The sequence below is a fragment of the Struthio camelus genome, chromosome 12, assembly GCF_040807025.1.
Source record: "Struthio camelus isolate bStrCam1 chromosome 12, bStrCam1.hap1, whole genome shotgun sequence".
In the NCBI taxonomy this organism is placed as follows: domain Eukaryota; kingdom Metazoa; phylum Chordata; class Aves; order Struthioniformes; family Struthionidae; genus Struthio; species Struthio camelus.
Window position 1 is genome coordinate 4,013,289 of NC_090953.1, and position 10,979 is coordinate 4,024,267.

Sequence of the window (10,979 nt, forward strand, 5' to 3'; positions counted from 1 at the left end):
AAAATATACAGGCGCTGTGAAAACAGGCTTTGCAGCAATTGCATTTACACACTTAGCAGAAACCTCACAAGCAGTCAGACCTGTACAGCACACAGACACTTCCCTGGGAGCCGTATCCCTTGCAGCTCGAGCAGAGCCACTGCAAGGAGCTTTTCAACAGCCTGCGTAAGGGGGGAGGCAAAGGGCAGCAAGTCCACACTAATGCAAGGGATTTGCAGCTCTGCTCAAAATCACCACGGCTGAGAGAAAGCAAACGGAGGAGCAGCCTGCAGCCACCACACTGCAAAGGAATAAAGCCGAGCCATAAATCCGGGATATTACCAGTCATAAAAGATAAAATACTCCAGCACACATGTGCTCTTAATTTAATTCTTGCACTGTAGGTTTGCCAGAGCCCTGCAGCAGGCACCAACTCAAGCTCTATCTCGCAGCAGTACAGTCACCAGCATCATCCCATGCCCTTTAAGAGGACAAGTATCTCCAGGTGCTTTTCAGGCATTAATGAATTAGACCCAGGTCAGCTGTGAGCCCAGGACAGCCCAAGAGCATGAACACCACACCAAGTAACCAGTCTGTTGTCCACAGCCGGGACAACAGCGCTGCAACTTCCAGGCCTGGCCAGCCCCACAGGGAGTTGGCTTCAAACAGCAATGCATGAAAGCAATCACGTCTATCTCTATTTCTCGATCTGAGCTGATGCCGTACCCCCTCGCTCCATCCCTATGTCCCCCAGACCAGGCAGTGGCAAGACAAGCGCCCACTGCAGCCCCACCAACGTGCCACCCCGAGCCCCAGGGAAGGGATGCGTTTCCCGTGCTCACCCAGCCCTGGCCGCTTTGCAGAGGCTGCCAAGTGGGAAGATAATTAGTGTTGCTGCTTGGATTCATTTGCAGGCCCAGGGCTTTCACAGATAATCTGGGTCATCCACTCACCCTTCAGAAAAGTCCTTGTTTAGCAGGGAGGGTAAAATGCATCTCTGGGGTAACCCGTCTGGCACCAGCTCAGCCACATGAGGCATCTCTGTTGCCCACCAAGCTCAACACGCTGGCAAACTGCTGCTTTGGGCCATTTCTGCATGAAATAACACTGTTTCTGGATTCAGCTTCATGCATCGCAACACTTGGAGCCTCGCTGGAGCCATCAGTCGGGCAACAGCCCTCCTCTCCGGTGCTTTGAGAGTATCCTGTAACCTGACACATGAGCGCTAAGGCCAATGCACTTTCAATGCTAAAACCCATTGCTTGTCTTGTGTTTTAATAGCTTGGCTTGCATTGCCTGGCATTGCCCATCGCATCAAGTCACCCTGGGAATCCAAGCCAAATATCCAGCAAGGATATTGAGGACCCAGATGGAGGACCCAAAGCACGCTTCCCGTGACATCGGCTGAAGTCTCATCGCAGTTAATACCGGGAAAGCCCAGCAAATGCAGCTCACATCTCCCCCGTGCCCACAAAGCAACCCCGCTTCGTCCAGAAGGGCAGTCCGGAGCTGCTGCCGGCTCCCGCGTGTCACCGGGTGCTGCAGCGTCCTCCAGCGCTCACGGCTCCCACCGCCCCGGCACCGGCAGGAATGCACCAACCCAGCCAGCGCTGTCAGAGCCCTAAGTGGGTATTTTTCTTCAGTTGGAACAAATTAGGAAATTGAATGTTTTCCCTGTGACTAATATAGAATTGAACAATTTCGCCCTTGTTTTATATGGGTCTTAGTTGCTCTCCTTGTCTTTCCCTTTCTTGCCCTCTTTTATCCTCCCTCATTTTTTACTCCCTTCTGTCAGTTCTCAGTTTTGCCCCGGGATTGTCCTGCTGGATGGGCAGGACCCGCTCATGTACAGCTGAGGCAAACTCTGCCACATATACTGCAGTGGTACGTCGGGCTGCAGCACAACGCAGCTATGCAACGGGAAAAGCAAGCCTCTCCAAGCTAAAAAAATAAAAAATATCTTTTCTCTCCCAGCAAAAATCATATATGTCCTATTTGGCCAGGTAACCCCCAAATCAGCCAACACTTTCCCTGCTGCTCTCAGAGGTAGGGGACGAAGGTGACAGATTTGAGGCAATTACCGAGGAGGTTTCACGGGTCAGTAGCAGTCCATCAGAGTTGCTGGATCTGCCAAACTCTGCAGTTTTGGTGACTGCTGGAAGAGCATGTCTTGGCCCACAGCCAGCCTGTGGCCATCACGGGCTGGACCGCTGGTTGTTGGGCCTGCACATCACATCGATCCAAACATCAAATGCCCTCCCTTTCCCATGCTTCCAAAATTGAAGGCCCCAAGATATTATGGCCCCAAGACCACCTTTAAGGCCAGAAATCTTGGAATCTCCCCGCTGGTTTTCTTCCTGAGGGCCCCTGGGCTGGGGTGTTGCCCACTGCCATCCCCAGCTGGTGCCCAATCGGACTCATTGCAGAAAAGTGATTACTACATATGTCACAAAGTTTTCGGCTATTTCTCCTCCTCTCTGCAAAAGGTAACATGTTATTAAAACTAACAGATGCTGGAGGTATTGGGGAGAAATAAAACTCCCGGGCCCACAGGTTAAAATCCTGCTCTGCTGACCTTGGAGAGAGCTTTCCCTTTCACTTGCTGCAGCCAGGACCATACTTCCTTCAGGAAAGGCCACAGTCATCCACAAGCTTTGTGCAGGCCCAGTTCTGATTTTTTCCAACATTAAAAGCTGTATTTACAACTTCTTTGGTGCCCCAAGGAGTTGACATGGGATGGAAACCAGCTGCAATCCTTGCCACCTCCTCCTTCAGCATTTCTGGAGAGGACACACGGTTCTTCTTTATTTTTGTCAAGGATCACCATCTGCAAATCTATTTGAGAAGGGCACTATGAATTATCCAGATGTTGCCTTTTCAACAGCTTGTGCTTACCACCGGCTTGACCACACACTCCTTCCCAAACACAGCTCTGAACTGCATCCAGACTCAAGGGCTGTTTTCTTCCGTTTTGGTTAGGGAGAGGTAAGATGTTGAAAGCTGGAAGTCTAACGGAAACATCACCAGCAGGAACCAAGAACGTCATAAGCAAGCTACCAGGAAAGGCTCCCTGGTGGCTGCTTCACCAGCACGTTGTTCAGATCCTCTTATCTCTGAACAGCCTTCAGGACTCAAAAACACTGGGAATAGAGGCCCTGGGGTGAGTGTGTGGAGCATTTTTCAAGAACAACTGCTTTTAGGAAAGGAGCCCAGCTTGGGTGACTCTGTGAGAAGAGCTAGAGCTAACACTGAGTGCAGTGGGTTGGAGGAACAGCACAAGGGTCTCCCCTTGCAGTATTTTGGGTCCCCCTACCTGTTTTTTACCCTTGTGTCGGAAGCTGGCTCCAGCACAGGGCTGGCCAAGCTCCCAGACAGCAGTATTCCCGGGCGCACACTCATCATCCTGGTCCGGCCATGGGGATGAGTTTCTGTCCAGGTATTTCCACCTTGTCAGGTCTGGTCTGTCAGGGAGGAAGGTCTGGAAGGAGGCACTCATTACCCTGACGTGAGCGTGATGCCAAGTTTCTCTCCTGACCTGCTTATCTTCAAAGCTGCCTTTGCAAGCTGGTCCTGATTTTTTAATCTAGTCCAGAGCGTCTTCCGATACAAGCTGTTAACATCCAGGCGCTGTCGGCAGCTTCCTTCAGTAGCTGTTTCACCACTGTGGTAGCAAACACAAACACTGATCCAGACAGTAATCCACGCAGGGCACTCGAAGCCACTGTCCACGTCCGCAGGTCCTCTTCTGCCAGGGAGGCGCTCCGAGAGGAAGGAAACTTTTTTAAGATGAGCAGAGCTGGGTTTAAAGAAATCTAGCAAAGCTTACTGCAAACCCACACGGACACTACCGGGAAAGGCGATACAGCTATAACCACCCCGGAGGGAAATCTTGCAGGGTGAGGGTGAGGGTTGGGGTTGGGGTTAGCATTGGGGTTAGCGTTAGGTTATGGCTGGTGTTGGGGTTGGGGTTAGTGTTGGGATTAGGGTTGGGGTTAGGGTTAGGGTTAGGGCTAAGTTATCTTAGCAGAGTTGGACTATTTTGAGCACATGAAGACACTCGCGACCTTGCTGAGGCTGGGGGACGTTTTATGGCTCTGGTCGCCCCGATAACCGATCGAGGAGGGAACGACACTGTCGTGCGGGCTCTCTGTGGGCTCCAGCAAGCATTGAGCAGCTTCGCCCCTCGAAGGCAACGGACTGCCCCGACTGCGCCAGCCCAGGCTCGGCTCCGCGTCCTTTTGGCTATGAACATGAAACAACCTTTTGTGTGATCCAGCGAGGAAGAGCGTGCAACCTCCTGCCGTTTCCTACACCGGTCCCCCAAGCTGAACCTTGTTTTCCCTCACGCTTTGGGGAACGATGCCTTCATTTCTGAAGCTGCGCCATAAACACAGCGCAAAATCTTGAGATTTCAGTGGCACCGATGAAAAATTACATATAATGAGATCAACTAACAAAAAAAAAACCTCCCCTGATTTTATTACATGGTGGCTTGGTCGCCATGAAAAGCGTTACCTTTTTTTATGCTATTTGGGGGCGGAAGGGAAGAACAATCACAAAATAACCTGAGCTGATCCAAGGCCATGGGTATGACCAACGACACAAATATAACCTTTCACGCCCCAGCAGCCCCAGCACACTTTGCACCCCGGCACAGCCCCAGCGCGGGCTTCTCCCTTTACTTCTGTGCAGCTCTAACGCCAAGACATCCCAGCCGGGGATTTCGGCTGGCTCCAAACCCTCAAAGGGGCACAGAAGTTGCCAGATGGGATCACACTGGTAGTCCGTCCTGTTTATCATCAACTTGCCGACGCTGGCCAACGCTGCTCTGGGGAAAGGCCCAAGAAACCTTGGGGAGGTGGCTACAAACCTCGCCGAAATGGCCCGTTTTCTCCCAGATCCCGGCAGCCAGTGGCTCGTCTGCACGCTAAAAAGGGAGCTCGGAGCCTAAACCCGAGTTTCGTTGCTGACTCTGGAGGCTCTGGGTGGGCGTATGCAGCCGGGGCCTTTTCCGCGTGCTGTCGGTGCGAGTCAGCCTCGAAGCCGTGCAGCGCGGAAAGGAGACGAACGGCAGCGCTTCAAGAGACCACCCCAGGGCGCCCGCGGCGAAGCGGATCTCGCGGCCCCTGCGAGCCTTTGCCAGCCTTCAGGAAAAGCTGGCCAAAGCTCCGAGAGCACAGATCGGCCACAAATCAGCCCAATCTATACCAAAAAACCGAGCAGGCTGAGGCACAAACGAGATAGCCCTCCTGCCACGGGCCCAGCGTACGTGCGGAGCCCTCTTCCCAGGGCGGCTGTGAGCCGTGCGTCGGCTGACGCTCACCAAGGAGTTAACGCTCCAAGGGCTCGCGCTGCTCGGGGAGGACTTGAAAATAATGGCTTTTCCCCATCTCGCAGCGAGCGTCTAGATGAGCCAGAATACTTATCTTCATTTCCCCAGCTCAGCAACGTAATTAAAAAGGCTTAAGCTCTGTCTGGAGCTAGCTCCTTGGGGTTCGCTATCGAGACGTTGCTGGCGCCGCTGTTAGCCTCTCTAGCGTGACCTGCAGCAACGCGTGCGGCGGGGAAGGGCTGAAGGGGACGCCCGGGGACAGCACATTGCACGGGGGCCGGAGCAAAACGCGGCTCCTCTGGAGCAGAGAACGGAGCAAAGAGCCAGCGGGAAGAGCCCCGGAGAGCGGTGGCCCTTTGCGACCCGGGCTGCAGGGCTGGATGGTCCCGACTGCCCCCCGGGGCTGCGCTCAGCCTCTCCCGGGGAGCGCAGGGCACAGCACTCTCGAGGAAAGAAAGCAGCCCAAGAAAATGCACACGGCACCCCCCCCCCGGCCCTAATTTTAAGGTGTTGTCGGAGCAAGAAAGGACAAACAGGCCGAAAGCCGGCTGAGCGGCGCTCCTCGCCGCGCTGGCCAAGCCGCTCCTTCCCCCTCGGAGCTGCCGCGGGAACCGAGGGAAACTCGGGCGAAAGCTGCCCGGCGCTTCGCCGGGCAAACGCAACGCAATAAATCAGCTGAGTGTTTACGGGAAGAGCAAAAAAATGCCACCCTCGCGGCACGCCGGGCAGTCTGCCTCCGGTTTTCCTTGCCTGCCGGTGCCAATGGGAGCTGGAAAAACGGCTCCTCAGCACCTCGCTCCTCCTCCTCTTCGCCCCGACGGGTGCACCGCGCTCGGAGGTGGCCCAGCCGTGGCCGTCTCGGGGCCGGAGTGGCCGGCAGCCTGCTCCAGCCCCAGGGCCGTGCTGGTGCCAAGCAATATTCCCACCGGTGCCGCTTGCTCAGCCCCTCTGGGGATGCAAAGGAAACAGCCCCAACTGATGTGCACCATGCCCACCACGCTGCAGAAGGCCGAGCCCCGGTGCAGACGCTCTCGTTCACAACGCAGCGGCTGAAGTTACCGCGGGAAGGAATTAAGCAGCCGCCGCTCGCAGCCTGCTCACGCGGTGCAACATGTCCCTGGCCTGCAACGTCCCAAGGGCGAGAGCCCCCGCGCCGCTCCTGCCCCCGTAGCGCTGGCACGAAGGGGACCTGCTCCCCGCCTGGCGGCCCCAAGCCCTACGGAGGCGACACGGACACTAGCTAAATAACACACACCGGCTTTTTTTTAGCGTGGCAGCATGCAAACGTCGGCCGCACGGACCACGCGGAGGTGCCGCCGGCACAGCGGCTCGGCGCGGCGCTGCCACGAGCTGCGTCCCGCGTCCCAGGGCAGCAGCAGTCTCCCGGGGGCGCAGGCAGCTGTCAGCAGCTGCATTTTAAAAGCCTGGAAATACTTTGTGGTGCGGTGCCCAGAAACCCAGCGTGCGGGGGCCCAGCAAGGCCGCGAAGCTGCCGGCCGTAGGCATGCAGAAGGGAGCGGCTGAGCATTCGGAAAACAGCCGCGTGCTGCAAAAGCACCAGGAAAAACCCTTTTGCTTCAGGGACGTGGTGATCGCGTAGCAGGTGGGACCCCTCCACCCCGTTTTACGAGCCTGGCTGGTGGCAGGGCGCTGCCGCTGCAGGACGACCCGGGCTCGGCCGGCCGGGACGCCCCGCTAATCCCCACTCCCAGTCCGCTCGCCGCACCGGGAAAAGCCTGCCAGGCCTCCAGAGCTAAAATTAGCCTTTCCTTGGCTCCGAGTTTTCATGCTTTCATGTGGCCCCCCCCCCAGTGGCGCTTTTTACATCTGTTTCATAAATGATGGATGTCGAGCTGAGCACCGTTTAACCATGGTCAACAGCTTAAGTAAATCCTTCCAGGGGGAAACGTCTGATCGTTCCTTTGCTCCCAGCCACAGCCTGTAAATTCTCATCTGTGCAATAAAAACAAACTACAGTAGTTCATTTTTTGGGCTCTTTTCCAAAGTTTTTAGGCAGCTGCACTATAATTTTGTGCTGATGAAGCGGTGGAGGAGGGTTTAAGCGAAACAATATTGCGGTGACTGAGAGGTTTGCTGGTGGTTCAAACCTCAAAGTGAACCCGGCAGATCTACGACAGCTCCAACCTTTCGTACAAACCATGGAAATCACCAGTCCAGCTTCTGGGATATCAAAACAAGATTTAAAAACAACAGCTTCAGCTCCGCATTGGCCACCCCGGGAGCGCGGCTGGAGGAGTCCGAAGGAGCCGGGTGATTAATGAAATCGCTGCTCTAAAGCACGCAAGCTTCGCCCAAAGCGTTTGGGATGGAACAAAGTCATCAATCAGTTATTTTAACTCTGACCTGCTGCGTAAACAGGAGCCAGCCCAGAAATACCCGGCAGGGGAAAATAACTGTCAGCTCCCTTTGGCAGAGGGAAGAGGGTGCTGGGTACGGCTCGGCGGGCAGGAGCAGCGGACGGGGGGTGAACAAGGTATCGGCCCAGTTGGCTGGTTCGTGGGTCCCACCGCCGATAAATCCCAGCCCTGGCACCACGTGCAGCCCCGACGCTGGATGGGACCATCCCCACCACTCACGCCACCCTCCTGGGGTGCATTGTCCTCCTAGGAAAGCATCGTGCGTGGCAGTATTCACGTAAATATACTATCATTTTACGGTTACGTGTTGGAGACCAAATCTCGGAAAAAACAACAGGGTGGATCCACAGTAGCGATGGGGAAGGGAAGCGCGGCGGAGGTGGCGCGGGGCCGCAGCCTGGCATGCCGACGCCACGTTGTCTCTGCAGACCCCTAGATGCAGCATCAGTTTGATGTGGGGACACACTGGTCTCCAACCAAGTGCCCACTGCCCGAGTGCTGGTGACATGCGGAAAGGTAAGAGCCACTCTCGATTCGGGGTTATATCCCAGGATCAAGATCCACGGACCGAGGTGGCTTCCCCCCAGCTGGTGGAAAGCAGCTGGATTCCTCCCCGCGCTGTGCCGTGGCCAGGTTGACGCTCCGTGTGCTATAAACAGCCGCGTCTAACAGCCTCCATGTGCTGCACCGTCCAGCCTCACGCAAGGGCTGCGGCTGCAAAGCCAAAGACCGATTGCACAACGGGATTTTTCAGAGACTTGTTTTTAGCATGAAGTCCTGAGTCCCTGGCCCAGGCATGCGTCTCCCGAGCTTTCCCTGTAGGCCACTCGGGGAGGAGACACCTGGGTGAAGGAGGCTGCAAATTCCCAGGCAGAAATGCCTGAACCTGCAGCGGGCTAGTATAAACGTCTGGTTTCCATAACGTAAGGAATAACATCTTCCTCCTTTTGCGGAAGGAGCGTTTCTTTAGTCCACGCATTGCTGAAGCAGGGAGCCCTGGGAAGGAGCACCAGTGCGTGCAGAAGCAGCTGCCGCCGCCGCTGCGGCAGCTGCAGCGCTGGCGGGTCAAACCGCCTGTCGCTCCCCGAAGCCAGGCTGCTGGGCCAGAGCAGGGCCCGCCGGGCTGGGGAGGTGGATGGATTACAGGGAAGATGAATTTCTCCTCTCGCAGTCTCGGCACCTTTCCCACATCTTGTTCTAATTACTTGCATACTTGTCTCTGAACACGCTCTTTCTCCTCTGTCCCCGGCGGCGGCGAACCAGAGCTTCACTCAGGACAGCCTTCGTGCTGGGACTCAGCAGGGGCTTAACCCTGTTTAGGGTTCAGGACAGAAAACGGGCTCTAATCCCATGTGCACAGTGTAAGTCCCAGGGGGATGAGCATCCTTCTCAGTCTGGCATGATCATGCCCTTGTTAGCTGAAAAGCCAGCTCAGCGAGCCCAAGGAGGGAGTGTGGCCCAGCCTGGACATCACTGACTCTGGAAGGAAGCTTGCACCAACACAACGTGTGATCCAGACCCTTTCCCACCCGCGTCCTTGTCCTGCAATTCCTCTTCTCGGAGTATTCCCAGGAGGAGCTCATTTAGCAGCAAAGGTCCGTTTTGTTTGGAGACTCAGGGCTGGCCGTCTCCTGACCCACAGATGGGCTGGGAGCGAAGGCCAGGGCTGACGGCCACCGACCCCAGGAGACCTGCTGCCACCTCAGTGTCATGCCCCAGCTCTCCGGGTGATGGCTGGAGCACATCTCTGCCCTGGCCCGTGTTGTCCTCCTCAGCCTCCATCTGCTCCCGAGGGAGATCCCTGGTCTGTGGGGCTGTACGGGAAGGAAGGGGAGCTGCAGGCAGAACATGAAAAGACACTTCATTGATAAAGAATAACTTAAGTCCATTTTCTTTACAGCTTGCTTCAGCTCCGTCCTTCCTGGGCAAGCAGAAACGGGCATAGGCGTCGGAGCCCTTGGGAAGTCCTCCCACCGAGGACAGCAAGCCTCGAGAGCCACCGCGCCGCTTCCTGCCACCCCGAGAAGGAGGATCCCGGTTCTGCGGGGCTGGGGAGAAAGCGGCGGTGCGCGCGGAGGCACGGGCCGGGAGGCAGCACCCCCAAGCCTGCCCCGCCAAAGGCCCCAAGTCCCCAGAGGGCTCCGCAGCCACCGGCGTGCAGGAGGTGCAGGGACGCTGCAGCCCGACCTGACGCCTCCCGTGTAAAACCACGGCTCAAACCGCGCACATCCAAACGGCAGCCCAGGCGGACGTTGCTGGCTCGGTTTGCACGAGCAAGTCCTGCAAACGGCGTGACCTCCTGCCTGCAGGACGCTCACCGCACAAACATCCTTTGCTATTGCACGCCCTTTCTGGCCAGATTTCAGGTGTTTTTCCTCTTGCCGTGTAAACACACACGGGATCAGCGCAGGCCACGAGCAATTATTTTTTATGTGACGCCGTGATCCCTGGTTCCCGTTGCGCTGCTCCACCTGGCTGCGGGGCCGTGAAGCATTACACCGCGCGCTGCCCCCGGCTCGCGCCAGGCTGGACCACCTACGTGGCTGTCCCCGTGCCCAACGCGTGGCTCCCACCGGCCAGCGCACCCGCTGCTTCCCACGCTCCTCCACCAGCAGCCCGGCCGGCGCGGGTGCCCTCGGCCCCGCCACGTCCGAGGCTTTCAGGGTGCATGTGGCTGCACGGGTCACGTGACACCAGTTTTCCAGGAGCCCCAAGTGGCTTCTAGATGTCAGCACGGGAAAAACGTGGTTGCGCTGGGAGGAACGAGCTGGGTGCAGCCAACATGGGGCCGGCAGGGAGCTCTGCTGGGGTCTGGCTGGAAGCGCTCATGTTCGCTCCCAAGCGGGCCCGGCACGGCCATCCCTCTGGGTGCCGCAGCTCCATACACCCCTCAGTCTCCAAAACACGTGCCCACCTGCCCAGCTATGTGGGGCGCTCCTGGGGCCCCGGTGGCACAGTCCCAAACCCACACCACATCCCGCACGGCAGCTCTCCCAGGCACAGGGAGCCCCAGCCCCACGCACCACGTCGGGGCTAAAAACACCCCTCAAACTCATCACACTGCGTTACGTGCGTGACTCTGCTCGACTGCATGGTGAAGCTATCTCAGTCCTGCGCTCAGCTCTCTTAGCATCACAGGGCTCAGCTAGTTGGGTGCCGACCCACAAGCCGGGCGGCGGGGCAGTCCCCGAAGCAGCTCTTCCCACGCCGGTGGTGCCCGGGATGCGGCACGAGCACCGCGGCCCCGGGGCTAACCCGCAGCCCCGCTCCTCCCCGCACCGCTGCGCCGC